This window comes from Heteronotia binoei, chromosome 20 (genome assembly GCF_032191835.1).
Source record: "Heteronotia binoei isolate CCM8104 ecotype False Entrance Well chromosome 20, APGP_CSIRO_Hbin_v1, whole genome shotgun sequence".
In the NCBI taxonomy this organism is placed as follows: Eukaryota; Metazoa; Chordata; class Lepidosauria; order Squamata; family Gekkonidae; genus Heteronotia; species Heteronotia binoei.
Genome location: NC_083242.1, coordinates 5917290 through 5933018, shown reverse-complemented (window position 1 = coordinate 5933018; position 15729 = coordinate 5917290). Strand labels below are relative to the sequence as shown.

Genomic DNA, 15729 nt, shown 5'->3' with positions numbered 1-15729 from the left:
CATCCCCATATAGTTTATTTTGTTGTTGTTGTTGGGGGGCACACATGCACACTCACACAAAGTTGTTCTTAAGAACAGAAAAGTGACTGCATGGTCTATAAATATGTGCACATATTGCACATTTGTCGGCATATATTGCACATTTGTTTATGCATATGAATCGCTCTCTCTCTCTCGCTCTGTAGTTAAATATATCCTATACAAACACAGATTAGGGATACCAGCCTCCAGGTGGGACCTGGGGATCCCCTGGAACTGTAGCTCATCTCTAGTCCCCTTGGGAAAAATGGTGGCTTTGAGGGGTGGTCTCTATGGCATTGTACCCCCACTGTGGTCTTTCCCTTCCCTTGGTTCCATCCCAAAATCTCCAGAAGTTTCCTAGCCTGGATTTGGCAACCCCCATCCCCAATGGCATTTGGCAACCCGCATCCCCAACCCTATTCTAGAACCATACACCATCTATTTTATTCCCAAACATAAAACTAATTATGCGGTTTAAAGATTTCCTTGTGTTGAATTGAATGGCCACTTTAGCTTCCTGCCGCCTGCCCAGACGCTATTGCTCTGAGCCTTAGCTAAAAATCAGGCATTCAAAAGGGAGAGAGAGAGAAACAGACCTGGCTTTCCAATAGTGCAAAGCAAATGGAAGTAAAACAGACCCACGCACAAGCAAGGACTCACGGCAGAGTGATCAGGACTGTGTGTTGTGCTGGTGCTTTGTCAAAGCACGCAAACACACAAGAGAAAACAGGGTAGGATACAGCCCGGCCCAGTGCGAGAGCGGCCATCGGTAGTGTCCCGGAAACATTCTCAACAATGTAGACCTAGCAGAAGCTATCGGGGAGCGTTTTTACAGTCCCCACCTTCAGACGCTTCATCGCTTGTGAGTTGGAATTGGTTGTCAAGAGAGGAAAGCACAGGGCCCCCCGTAGAAGGTGCCCTATACTGTCATGTGGTGCCTATTTAATGCTTGAAAGAACAAGGAAGGGACAGGTGCAGGAGAGAGAGAGAGAAGGATAGCCTATAGCTCCAGGGGGAGAAAGTCGAAGGATGGGGATGTACAATTCAGTAGCAGGGAGGGACAAAAAGGAATCCTAGCTTAGCCTAGGCAGCCTTAGCCAGGCCTGGCTTCAAGTGACCCAACCTGGCTGTCTTCCCCACACCCTTTTCTCTCTCCTTCCTTGCCTTTTGTTCTTCTGCCCGCGGCTGGTGAGGCTTTCCTGGAGCCGCAGAGAGGTGCATCCAGGAACACCTGATGCGAGCGTTGTGAAGGCAAAGCAGAAGGGGGTGGGAGAGTTGGGGAGAGCCCAGGCGAGGAGCAACCGCGCAGCGAGCCCGACAGATGTCTGTAGTCATTTATATTGCCAGCACGTGGGGGCCGCTCTCCGGCTCCCCTCGCTTCTCTCCAGCTCTCCCAGCGAGGGAAGAAGAGGCATTTCGCAGCCGACAATGAAATCTTGGCAGTTAATTGCAGCCGTGGGAGATGCCCTTCAGGTAAGGTGCAACGAAGGGGGGGGGGGGCGGTTCTTTTAAAAACAATTTGAAAGAGAAGAGCAAAAAAAAAAAAAGACAGGAGGGAAAAAAGAGAAAAGGCAGGGAAGCTATATAGGCGCGCTTGGCAAAGGAAGAGGGTTTTGCAGGCGCCGGAACTCCCTGCAAAAGATGTAGAGAGGGTTTTGGAGTGGAAGGTGTGTGGGGTTGTGTGTGTGTGTGTGTGTGGGTTGGAGGGGGGGGGCACAGGCCTCGTCATGTTTGGACGGTTGTTGTGTCGCTTGCCTTCAGCAGCATGCCAGCGTTAATGCAGGGGAGGGTCGTTGCTCGCGTTTGGCTTTCTCGAGTTGTGTGATGAGAATAGAGAGTTGGAAGGCAGCTCCTGGGATGACAGAAGCCAAAGCCGTTCCGTGAAGCGCGCAGAGGAGGGCTTTTCGCCTTGAGGACAAGGTATGGGGGGGGGGGGAGGGCAAGGTGTGCAAACTCCCTGGAATGGCTGTGTTCACCTTCCCCCGATCGGGTGCTTTGCAGAGAGCCCCTGGTGAAAGGCATGTTCCTGGATCCATCCTGAACACCGCGGGAAAGGGGGGTCGGTGAGTGGATTTGGGGGGAGGGGGTGGGATTCGCCCTTCCTCGAGGCTGGCAGAAGTTTGCCTGAACTTTCATCTTCCAATCCAATGGGTAACTTCTGCTTGATGGAGCTTGCTTGTAAATCAGTGTATATTTGCAGGTCGTAGTATGGGATTTCTCTTTAATGTGTAGTGTTGTTCCTTTGGGGGGGGTATGTAAAACTTCATGCGGTGCATTGTATGCTCTTTTCAGAATAGGTTTCTGAGATTTCAGTGCCACTTTTGAAAACTTTAAAAATGCTGGGTTTGTTTCTGGTTAGTGATAGGCTTATTGAGGTTAGCACACGGGGTGCTTGCCGCCAATAGCTTTCATTACTGCATTTCTCTTTTTAAAAAAGATGAACAAAGCAAAAGCTGTTCGCATTTTTTAATCGCTGGAGCATTTTTAACTTCCAGGTAATCAAGTGCTTGTATTTAAAATCCATTGCTTTGAGACAACTGTGTATATCGGCAACAGTCTGGTTACAAATAATATCTACAAATGTTTCATTCAGCATACTATTGCTGCGTTCTGGGAAGCTGTATTCCATGGCATTGCTTAAAGAAAAAAAAAAAACCAGGTAATTCAAGCCTCCCCCACCCCCCCAAACAACTCGGCAGTATATAGCAAAGATTCTTATTCTTTTATGAGGCATCTTTGTATATTATTTTTTTGATTTTGTAGGAGACAGCAGCTATGAAGGATTGGGGAACATAAATGTTTCAATGCCTGCAGTAATTTGGTATTAAATTATCTAAATTACAGTCGTATTTTCCCCTCTATATTAAATGACGCCAGATTTAAACTGTGTCTTCCTTTCTAAATTAACATTTATGTGTTAAAGATAATGGCGAGGGGAGGATACTTAACAGATCTATTAGAAAACTTCTATATATAAAACACAATATTAAGGATATATGATTTTCCCATAAACACTGGCTACCCAGGGCAGCGTAGTGTTTTTATTCCCCCCCCCTTTGAAATGAAAAACATCTGTCTTATTAAGAAACTGAGGGGTTTAAAATGTAATTCTGTGTGCTGTGTCGACGTACAGTATTTCTTTAGGGTCAGTGTTTCTTCTTCCACTGCAAAATGTGTACTCTGTACTCTCCTGCGTTGTAGTTAGCTTGATTGTTTTGGATTGTTTTTGTGGTCCCCCCCCCCCCCAAATGTAATAAGCAGGGGATGAGCAACTGAAATAGTGGAGGAGAAGTATTTCTTGCCTTGTTTGTTTTCACGCTGAAATGAATTCAGCAGAGATTTGCACCGACGATTCCAAACACATTCTTCAGATATCTGTTCAGTTCTTGGTACCACCACCTCTGTGTGGGAACTCCGATAGCCAGCTATTTACTGCCCTGAAATGTTATAGGTTGATCATGCCATATGGCTCTGTCGCTTGCGTTTTGGAACTGCAAAGAAAGAGAGAAGTCATAATTATTAGTTTCATTACATCATTGCATATAGTGGTCAAACCAAGAAATAAATTTGATAGTCCGTTGTGTTGAGGATATAATCATTGCAATAGCAGCAACGAATAAGTATGAAATATTTTATTTTCTTTTTTGATGTCAGTGTTGAGATCTGTGGTTTGTTTAGGAGCCATGTACGATTTCACCAGCAATTCTTTCCACATAATTTCAGACAAATACTTGGACTTGGATCTGGGTTCAAATCCCAACTCAGGCATGTTTGACTTTCCACCAGTTGCTATTTCTCACCCTTGCATGCTTCACAGGTTTTTTGTAAGTTATAGCTCAATATAACAGAATTCTGGTCTTTAAACTGTAATTTACATGGAATAACTTGATGGTTCTATCCGTTGGCGGGTTTTTTCTGTGGAACCACCCCACCTGTAGCCAGTCCAGGCTGAAGTTCACAGCTTCTAAATGGTTGATGGAGGAGAACACTGTTACTTGCTTGGATTGAAGGAGGAGAACACTGTTACATGCTTAAGTTATGGTTGTATTATTGCATCAAAACCGATGCAGCATTCTTGACAATTGGATGTTACTGTAGTGTTTGGTAGAAGAAAACGTAGAAACAATGGACACCAGGCATCAATGACAAAATGTGAAGGCGTTTATTGTAATTTTGCCCCAGTTTAAATCCCAACAGGCCAATCAGCAGCTAAAATGTATATCATGTTTTTTTTTTTTTTTCATGGAGCAATCTTCAAGGAACTCTTTTTAAAATCTTAAACCTGCAATGAACGAGTGGGTGCTTTCACACAGCGACTGTTTGCAAGTGGAATTTGCTGTTGTTACACAGTAAAAATCCAGTTGCAAAGTGCATTGTTTAGTGTGTCCACACACATTGAAGTCTTGCTAGAGGACAGAAAATGTCTTGCTAGAGGACAGCAATCACTCTCGCACTGGAGAAGTTCTCCATTGCTTGTGTGCTCGGGGAAAAGTGTCTATTCACAGTACTCAAAGGGGTCACAAGAACAAAAAAATCACCTCCAATATCTTCCTCCTTTCTTTATTTTTGACGTTCCATGCATTGAAGGCCATCTCCCACTTAATTTTAACATCAGTTTGAAATCAACCATTTACTCTACCTAGCAATTATATTCTTCAGAAGGACTAAGGTCTGTACTACAGTAACACAAGACTGTACTACCCAAATCTACAGAAGCACAGAAGGTCTGTACTACCCAAATCCCCAAATCTATACAACACTTGTTTGGAAGGTATGTCTAGTTCACATGAGTAGTACTCTCAAGTCCATATCTTCTCCAGGATTACAGTCTGAAATGAAGGCTTATCTCCATCTATGTGGAAACACAGCAGTTTCAGAATGTGCTGTGGAGGCGATCTAGCATTTTAAGGCTGGTTAGGATGACACTAATGCGACAGACAAGACTTAGGCAGGCCTGGGACCACGCAAAAGGCACGGAAGAGCTCTGGGTGCAGCCAAGGAGATACAAGCGCGATCTGTTGCTACTTTTTTGCTCCTTTCTGTTCATTTTTACCAGAACTGCTGTAAGACAGATACAGTAGGGGAAATGCAGTTGTCCTCCAGTGAGGTGGTGTTCCTCCTGACATTCTACCCTATTTCTATTGTGTGAATTGATTCGAGAGGTGAATTTTATGTTCTTTAAAAAATGTCATCTCTGGACAGGGTGGGGGAGGGAATGCACTACTTACAATCCCTGCATATTGATCCCGGTAGAAAGATCTGGTATCACGCACTGTTCAAGAAAGGTTCCAAAGAGTTCTCGCACGAATGTGCTGAACTGGAAACGGTGGTACTTAGTCAACAGACCAATGAGTTATGTGGCTGAGGGTTCCTTGATGTAGAGGGCCATGATGGTCTTTAAATAGCACTTCATGAACAAGCGACATGGATGGTTGGGGTAATGGCGCAACTTCTTCTGGGTTATGAATCCATTTCTTGTTTATGATATGAGGGAATTCCTGGGCTATTGATTAACCAATTTCACTAGAAAGGATTTCTTTATCTGGTTGTCCAAAATCTGCCTTGGGCTCGTTTAATTTTTAGCATCAAGTTTTTCAACCACCTTCTGATCACGAATGGTGGCTTGAAAAACCAAATAACCTTCTTCGACTAGGAATTAATTTAGACTCTCTAGTTGACTAATGAAGTCAACTAGAGAGAGGGCCTTCTCTGTTGCGGCCTCCTACTGGTGGAACCAACTCTCGGAAGAAGTAAGGGCCTTGCGGGACCTTGTTCAGTTCTGCAAGGCCTGTAAAGCAGCACTCTTTTGACTCACCTTCAACTGAAGAACAGTATAAGAGGATGCCCGACATTGTTGAACACATTGGAACAACTATATTAGCACCAGAACTGTTTTAAATTATTTTAATTGCTGTTACTTAGTTTGTCCTAATTGTTAGATCCTAGTGTTTATCTGTTGTTTTGTTGTTTTGGTTTATTTGCTGTGAGGTGCCCTGAGCCTGCTTCGGCATGGAGGGCAGGATATAAATCCAATAAATAAATAAATTTCCCAGAAACGAAATTGGAAGAATAGAAAGCAGAGCTGTAGTTTCTTCTGCGACAGTTTATAGCCCCTGAATGGGTTTTATGTTACTGTCAGTTTTGGTTGCACAAATGTGGACTTAACCAGAGAGTTGATGAAGAATTCTTTTTTTTAAAATCCTCCTCCCATTTTTTAGGAGAATAAAAAAATATTATATGTGTATTGACTGTTGCTTTAAGGAAACCCTTGACTTAGCCATTTTGTTGGAGATTAATCACACTACGTTTCATTTGGTGGTCTTAAAAGAGAAGGTAACACTTCCTTTAATTCTCCCATTAACTTAATTTCATGGTCAGGATTTTTAGTTCCAACCAGAAGTGCTTCTTGGAGGACTGATCTTCCTTCTGTGTAAGATCTCCTCCTATCCACGCCCCCCCCCCCCGACCCCCAACAACACACACTAATTTGTCATGCCATACTGACGAAAGAGGGAAAAGATACTTTGTGAAACTTCTTTGTCCGTCTTTTTTAATGAGAAAAATTGCTTGATTCAGGGCTTTGTTTCAAGTTTTTTTTTATACAGCAGAACTAGGTTATGAATTCAAGCAATTAAAAATGACAAAAGCTCAGTTTTATTGCCTGAATTTAATATGCTTTTCTCCCCCTCCCCACCAAGCTCCATACAAAATTCAAAGTGTTGTGTTTGGGGGGGGGGGGTGAGAAGAAGGGAGGAGCCAGGTACTCAGGTGGAAAAACTGATGTTCTTTTTATGCATTTCTGTCTAAGTGCCTCAGGCTAGAGAGACCCAAATATCGCCATTGATGTACCTATTGCTTGCTTGACTTTTTAGTATTTTTCACTACTGACCAGTCTTCGCTCACATTGATGCAAAGGAAATGTAGAAATGCAACCTTCTGTCTAAAGATTTGTTACAGGGAATGTTTGAAATCTGGTGTCTGCCAATGTTGATTTAACCGTCCCGAGTGATAGGAAACAGGTATCGAATTTCTGGCCTTTTGGATATACCCAAGCAAACACTGATGGTCAAATTCCATGGAGACATCTCTAAGTCAGGGATGTCAAACATGAAGCCTGAGGGCCAAATCAGCCCCTCGGAGAGCTCCTATCAGGCTCTTGGGCAACTGGCTGTCATCTGCTTCCTTCTCCCTCTCTCTTGCTTCCTTCTGCATCACAGCTTGCTTTGCAAGGCTTGCTCAATCACACAGGAGCTACAGAGCAAGACCTCTCTTTTCTCCATCGGTTGAGGCTCATCCCTTGGGAAGGAAGGGGGAAAGGCAGAGCTTGCTTTGCCAGGCTCTCTCAATTGTACAGCAGAGCTACTGAGCCAAGCCTCTCTTCCTCCTATTGGCTGAGGCTCCTCCCCCTCCTGGCCCCCTGGAGAAGAAAGGAAAGAGCAAGAGCTTCCTTTGCCCAGTTCCCTGAATCCCATGGCAGAAATACAAAGAAACCAGCTATTAGACCAATGAATGCTAATGTTTTAAGCATGTTTTATTTTAAGGGGTTTTTTTTATAACAAAACCTTTAATTGTGTTTGTCTGTGTCCTTTATAGAGTTTATATATCTGCTACTTAATCTTAAACAGGTACACGTACAGCCCAGCCTGACATGGCCCAGCCCAGCCTGACATGGCCCGGCCCAACAAGGTCTCATTTATGTCAGATCCGGCCCTCATAACAAATGAGTTTGACACCCCTGCTCTAAGTTGTTGGATATCTGCACAGTTTGTTTGTGCTTACCAACTATTCCACACAACTTTGACAATAATATGATGATGATGATGATGATGATGATGATGATGATATTGGATTTATATCCCGCCCTCCACTCCGAAGAGTCTCAGAGCGGCTCACAATCTCCTTTATCTTCCTCCCCCCACAACAGACACCCTGTGAGGTGGGTGGGGCTGAGAGGGCTCTCACAGCAGCTGCCCTTTCGAGGACAACCTCTGCCAGAGCTACAGCTGACCCAAGGCCATTCCAGCAGGTGCAAGTGGAGGAGTGGGGAATCAAACCCGGTTCTCCCAGATAAGAGTCCGCACACTTAACCACTACACCAAACTGGCAGATTTATATGTACACCAGATTTATATATACACCAAGTATGGCAGATTTGGACATTACATGTGGTGGGTATTGTTTCCCAGTCCTACTGATTTTATTGTAAAATTAATATTCTGCTAAATATTCTGGGGAAACAGTGGTACTGTAGCTGCAGTTTGAAAATATATTGGGGGGGGGGGAATGAAATGCATGGTTCAAATCTCCTAGTTTTAGTTAAATCAAGGAATGCTTTTGAACCATGTTCCTCCCCCCCACTAAATTCCTGCAAAATTTGGGAAGCATTTTCAGTTCTGCCAGTCAATGCAGTTTCCCTCTAGAAATCCGGTATGCAGAACTGCGTGTTGAGATGACCGGCTGCAAACCTGACTTGTGCTGCTTAAAGGTACCACTGAAATCAGTGGGATTTAAGCTGTGTAACTGTGGTCAGGATTGTGGTCAATACAAGAAGCATTGTTTTGTATGTTTTATTTATTTTATTTATTTATTTTATGACTTCTATCCCGCCCTTCCCAACAAGTGGCTCAGGGCGGCTTACAACACAGGAATCTAACATAAATAGGCATTAAACATAGAGCATTTAAATTTAAACATTAAACCATTTAAAACATTGAACCATTTAAAACATTTAAAGCATTGGGGGCAGCAGACATCCAGTATAACTACGCTCAGTTTCTTGTGCCAGCTAGTCATAGGCCAGCTGGAAGAGGGTTGTCTTACAGGTCCTGCAGAACTGGGCGAGGTCCCGCAGGGCCCTCACCTCTTCCGGCAGCTGGTTCCACCAGGAGGGGGCCATAATAGAGAAGGCCCGGTCCCTTGTCGATTTTAAGCGGGCTTCCTTTGGCCCGGGGATATCGAGGAGATTTTGAGTTCCCTATCTCAGTACTCTTTGGGGAACATGCGGGGAGAGACGGTCCTTCAGGTAGGCAGGTCCTAGGCCATATAGGGCTTTAAAGGTAATAACCAGCACCTTGTACCGGACTCGGTAAGCTATCGGCAGCCAGTGCAGGTCCCGGAGCCCCGGCCGGATGTGCTCCCTTCTTGGGAGCCCTAACAACAGCCGGGCCGCGGCATTCTGCACTAGCTGCAGCTTTCGGGTTCGGCACAAAGGCAGCCCCATGTAGAGAGCATTGCAGTAGTCCAACCTCGAGGTGGCCGTGGCATGGATCACTGTTGCTAGATCGTCACGTTCCAGGAAGGGGGCCAACTGCCTTGCCCGCCTAAGGTGAAAAAATGCGGAATGTTAAGTATTAGATCTAACTAGGAAATGGGAATAGTCAGTAGAATCAAAAAAGGATGAAGCCATGACTTTCTTTAGGGGGGGGGAGCAGGAACTCCTTTGCATCTTAGGCCACACACCCCTGATGCAGCCAATCCTCCTGGAGCTTACAGTCGGCCCTGTACTAAGAGCCTTGGAAGCTCTTGGAGGAATGGCTACATCAGGAGTGTGCAGCCTAATATGCAGAGGAGTTCCTGCTACAAAAAAAAAACACCATGGATGAAGCACTTGATGGTTTGATTAAGGCTATGATTCTGGTTTTATTTAAGTTGAGATCATTTGAAATCAAGGAGACTTATCCCAAGTAAACGTCCTTAGATATGAATAAAGTGAAGGAGTCCAGCATTACCAGTCTCACATTAATACTTGGTTATTTACAACGGCAACTTACGTGTTCTGGATTTCTTTTGTTTATAAATACGGTGTTTCCACCATTACTATTAAAAGTGAAGGAGCTGGGTCGCAATGGAAGGAGTAGATCTGTCCTCTTCTCCAAACAGCATCAGAGGGTAAATACCTGATGGTGAGAATTATAAGACCCTCATTGATTAAAAAAGTATGGGGGGCAATATTGAACAGGGCAATTGTTTGAGGTTGGCCCTCCAGTCTTTTCCATATGCTGAATGTTGGCTGGATACAGCCCCAGCGACCAGACAAAAATCCCAAAACCCTTCATCCAAAGCATTATCTAGTTCATTCGTATCTATTTGTAAATGAATAACTAAATCTCAAATACCTTTTCCTACCTTTGGGGTGGTCTTTCTGGTCCTTACCCTGACCCCATAATGTAGTCACTAGCGGTGCTGGCATCATGACCTTTACATTGCATGTCTTTCTAGCATGTCTTTCCAGCCGCCCTGAGCCTGCCTTGGCAGGGAGGGCAAGGTATAAATAAAAACTTATTATTATTATTATTATTATTATTATTATTATTATTATTATTATTATTATTATTATTATTATTATTATTATTATGCATTTCTGCAGTAAGACTCCCTGCTGGAGTTGATAAGAAATATAGTTTTGTGGACTTCCAAATTTGAACCAGAAGGCTGAGCGGAACTGCATTTCCCAACAACCTTAGCAACCCAGCGGATTTTCTAAGGCGGAGGTTTCTTAGTGTTTGCCAAGAGCAGCCATTGGCTGGCTGCCTTTACAGTGGCTGCCAACTCCACACCAGTACACTCACAACCATGGAATGCTTGCATGCAGCTGCGTTGCTAAGAGCAGAAAAGCTCACTTTGTGAACACAATTTCAGAGGGTAGCCATGTTGGTCTGTGGTGAAAGAGCGAGATTCAAGTCTAGCCAAACCTTAGAGCCCTACAAGACGTTGGGAATAAGCTTTCAAGGGACAAAGCTCTCGCTGACAGATGCCTTGTCGGAAAGACATCAGATGAAGGGAGATCTGACTCTTGAAAGCTTATACCCCCCAATGGGGAACATAGTATTTTTTTGATGATCATTTATTTATTTATTTTTATTTAACTTAAATTTGTATGCTGCCCACTCCATATACGGACTCTGGGATGCTCACCATATCACCATTAAGACACCCTCTTATGTTTGCAGGAAGAGTCCAAAATATTTCTTCCATGAAAATAAATCTTCTACTTCCTCTTCCTTTACTACTACTTTTTCTTTTTCTACTTCTTTTTCTACTTCTTCAACTTCTTCTACTACTACTACTACTTCTACTTCATATTCCAGTTTTATATCATGTGAAGAACATCATGGAGAATGCACAGTTCTCAAGTGCCATTAGTTTCAGTCTTAGGGAAAGATCTATATCACAGACCTAAACTACCACAAAATGCACTGTCTGGGACTGGTGTGTGTGTGTGTGTGTGCGTTGAGAACTGTAGATCAGTGGAAGTGGGTTTAAAAGAGATTTCTCAGCACCCTCATCAAATTTCAATTTTTAGTTCTTTTGGAGGAAGAACTTTGACATAGATGCAAGCTTCTAGTTTGGATAGGTCTGTCTCCTTGGCATGATCCACACATGCACGTATATAGGAATAATGAAGTCAGGGGTCTTTGGTACTAATTGTCTGTCGGGAACTATACCCTGAGTGTTTGTGTGTGTTAAGTGCCATCAGCTGATGGTGACCACCGTACAGTTTTCAAGCCAAGAGACTAACCAGAGATGGATCCAAGAGGGCAGCCATGTTGGTCTGGAGCAGTTGAACAAAGCAGGTGTCAAGTTTCGCCTTTAAGACCAACCAAGTTTTATTTAGAACGTTAGCTTTCATGTGCTCTCTAAGCACACACTTCATCAGACAATCCCTGATCCCCTCGTCTGATGAAGTGTGCTTAGAGAGCACACGGAAGCTGACGTTCTAAATAAAAACTTGGTTGGTCTTAAAGGTGAAACTTGATTCCTGCTTTGTTAACTAGAGACAGTTTGCCATTGTCTGCCTCCCTGTTGCGACCCTGGCCTCCCTTGGTGGTCTCCCATCCAAATGTTATCCAGGGCTGACCTTGCTTAACTTCTGAGATCAGGTGGCATTGGCCATCCCTAGGGAAATAGAATTCCTTTTTCTGTAATCAGGATGGAATGACCAAATCTGCTCTGTAACAGATCACACTAAGTGTCTGTGCTCCATCTGTCTTTCCAACAAGCAGGTAACAAGCATGTTGTATTCTAGCTGGATTCAGTTGATTAGGGGTCTCAGCGCTTTCCCCTCCCAGTACTCACTTTTCTTGGAGTCTTTCTTGAATTTTCTTGGTTGGAATCTAGAAAAATACGGTGCCCAGCAACCTTCCCTCTTTAGCAAGTTGGAATAGGATGCAACTGCTCATGGAGTCCCTTAACCTGTTGTTTTGAACCAAATGAAGCTCTGCTTGTACATGAGGGGATTGGATAAGCATATGGAGCAGAGGTCCATCAGTGGCTATTAGCCACAGTGTATTGTTGGAACTCTCTGTCTGGGGCAGTGATGCTCTGTATTCTTGGTGCTTGGTAGGGGCAACAGTGTGAGGGCTTCTAGTGTCCTGGCCCCACTGGTGGACCTCCTGATGGCACCTGGGTTTTTTTGGCCACTCTGTGACACAGAGACCATTTCTGCGCTAGATCTGTAATCCTGGTTTAGCCCTATCCCCAAGCTGACATTCTACACTAAAATCATAGAATCATAGAGTTGATTTCTCTGATTCTAGTGTAGAATGTCAGCTTGAGGACAGGGCTAAACCAGGATTACAGGTCTAGTGCAAAATTGATCAGAGTGATGAACTGGATGGGCCATTGGCCTGATCCAATATGGCTTCTCTTATGTGAGACAGAAAGAGGCCTGCCTCTCTGCCTTTTCAAGCACTATATGGGTATATCTGACTGAGATAATTCTATTCTTATGTACTGTGAGCCTGGGATATACTCTCTCTGTGTTGTGTATTCCTTTAGGAGTGAAACTGATTCCAGTACACTCCCGTGTCAAAAGGTGGTTCTTGTTTCTGGCAAAACCATTGATAAATAAGCCCTGTATGGATTCTCATGCGCGTGTTTGTGCCCATTCACGGCAACGCATAAACCATGGTAAGGAAGATCAAACCCAGGATAGTTTGCTTTTACTTGGTTAGGGCATGAGCTCAAACAGATGCTGTGTTTGGTACTATCCCGAATGTCTCAGCAAAATTACGTCTTTGACCATTGCTGGGCTTAATATGGATAGGACTTTGCAAACACGTTGGTCTCTTAAGTAAATGTGACTGCCTAAGGTAAGAAGTGGAAAAGGAATTCATGCTTGCTCTTCTGCATTTACTGATCTGCATTTCTTGTTGCAAAAGATACAATTCCAGGGATTTTGGGGGGGCAAAATACTGCCTGGACCCCATTTCCCCCTTTTACAGTTTGCAGTGCTTTGTGACATATTTTCTTGCATTTGTTCAAATATTATACTCCCAGCCAGTGTTCCCTCTAAGTTGAGTTAGCGTGAGCTAGCTCACAGATTTTTAACCTCCAGCTCACACATTTTTGTCTTAGGAAGGATGACCCCAGAGCACAATAATTTATGCCAGTAGCTTACAACTTTAATGCCAGTAGCTCACACCATTTATACCAGTATACAAATCATTATGGAAGCTTTTTATATTACGGGAGTAAGGATTCCATTATCCCCCCAAATTTGTCTCCTAAACATTTGGGATGATTTTAGACTTCCTGAATTAAAGAAGGAGTTGTTATCTTTGCTGCCCAATGTGGCTGAGTATGCTATTGCATTACACTAGAGACATAATTCGATTCCTTTATTGGTGGCCTGGTTAAGCAAATGCTGGGAGTAGGGTTGCCAAGTCCAATTTAAGAAATATCTGGGGACTTTGGGGGTGGAGCCAGGAGTCTTTGGGGGTGGAGCCAGGAGACATTGGGGCGGAGCCGAGAGCAAGGGTGTGACAAACATAATTGAACTTCAAGGGAGTTCTGGCCATCACATTTAAAGGGACTGCACAAATTTTTAAATGCCTTCCTTCCATAGGAAATAATGGATAGGGGCACCTTCTTTTGGGGCTCATAGAATTGGACCCCCTGGTCCAATCTTTTTGAAACTTGGGAGGCATTTTGGGGAGAGGCACTAGATGCTATACTGAAAATTTGGTGCCTCTATCTCAAAAAACAGCCCCCCCAGAGCCCCCGATACCCACAGATCAATTCCCCATCATTCCCTATGGGAATCGTTCATAGAGGTGCATGATGGCTCTGGGGGCGGGGCTTCCCCCGCTGGCCAGCTGGCTGGGGGAGGGGGGAAGCCTGTAAAACCGGGGGATCCCCCGCTGGGACCTGGGGATTGGGAAGCCTAGCTGGGAGTATTTTGTTTTGGACAGAATTACATATAATTTAGAAGGGAGACATACTTCACATTGAAGGTCAACTATTTTAGCTAAGTGGTCCCCTTTTCTGGATTAGTTTTCTTGTGGGAATTTTGGTTACTGGTCTGGCATTAATTTGTTTTTAATTTGGTTATGCACTGTTTGTACTTGTGGTTCATTTGGATGTTTTTTGGCGACTAGCTCTTTGTTGAATCATAATTTTGACTATTATTTTGATTATGATCCTGAATGTTAATCTGTTTATTGAAATAAAGTTGTATTTATTTATTTATACATACCAGTAGCTCACAAAGTGGAATTTTTGCTCACAAGGTTCTGCAGCTTAGAGAGAACATCACTCCCAACTTATTCAAATCCTTGGTATTATAGATAGTGCAGGCTAGTCAGCTCTCATCACATCTTGGTTTTCAAACAATTTTTATTAGTAACATATGGCAATATATTCAGTTTCTTATATCATTAATAACTACTTTTTTCTCTATCCCATATATTACTTTCTACCTACCCCTCCCCCCATTACTTGACCCCCGCCGGTGTACTCTATTCAAAACATCATTATAAAAGGTACCCCTAATTAATAAGAACCAAAATTCATATCCTCCTCCCACATAATCATTATCAAAAACTGTCCAATGTCCTTTTATTTTCCATTCTTTTTCTACAAATCTTCTGAACTTCTTCCACTCCATCTTAAATACTTCTAAGTCATAGTCTTTTAAAGTTCTTGTTAACTTATCCATTTCACTCTATGTCACAATTTTTACAATCCAATCCCATTTCTCTGGTATTTTTTCTTGCTTCTACGACTGCGCATACAATGTCCTAGCAGCTGAGAGCAAGTACCAGATTAAAGTTCTATCTTCTTTTGGAAATTTTTCCATTTGTAATCCCAACAGAAAAGTCTCTGCAACTTTGTTAACTTCATATCCCAAGATCTTAGAAATCTCTTATCACATCTTAAAAGCTAAGCAGAGTCAGCTTTGCTTAGTACTTGAATGGAAGACCACCAAAGAATACCAGGGTCAGTATGCAGAGGTAGGCAATGGCAAACCACCTCTGTTCATCTCCTGCCTTGACCCAGATGGCTCAGAGTAGCCTGATCTTGTCAGCTTTCACACAGGGAGAAAGCCCTACCCCAACAGCCAGGATGTGCCTTTAGATCTTGGCAGCTTTGGAAGAAGCTTGCAATCTGTGTTTTGGAATGTGTGTGTGCCTTTAAAACTCAGCAAGACACAAAAGCTGCATGGGGAGGGGTGAGCAGGCGGAGCCATGTGGCTTTTCCCAGTGAGTGTGTGAGAGAGGAAGAGAGTACTACCCCTGCATTCATTTCAGAAGTCATTTGTATGGGTAAATGGATAGTAAAGAGTTAGCTAGAACTAGATTATGGGATAGAGGAAAACTGCGCCCTCTAAACCTCTCTCTGCTATACTTTTGTTTTTCTGTGTTAGTCTGAAGAAGTTGGTGGAAATACAGCAGATTGTTGCATTCAGCAACTCCTGTGAGTAAAGTG

The 15729-nt window shown here is 43.5% G+C and overlaps 1 protein-coding gene across 2 annotated transcripts in view; it reads left to right on the top strand.

Moving 5' to 3' along the window:
- Positions 1-1323: 1323 nt before the first annotated feature.
- RBFOX1 (RNA binding fox-1 homolog 1) overlaps positions 1324-15729 on the top strand; it is a 1171625-nt gene continuing 1157219 nt past the window's right edge. For both annotated transcript variants that reach the window (XM_060260455.1, XM_060260432.1), the window contains exon 1: positions 1324-1494. The gene's annotated coding sequence lies outside the window, so the exon portion shown is untranslated. The remainder of the gene's footprint in view (positions 1495-15729) is intronic.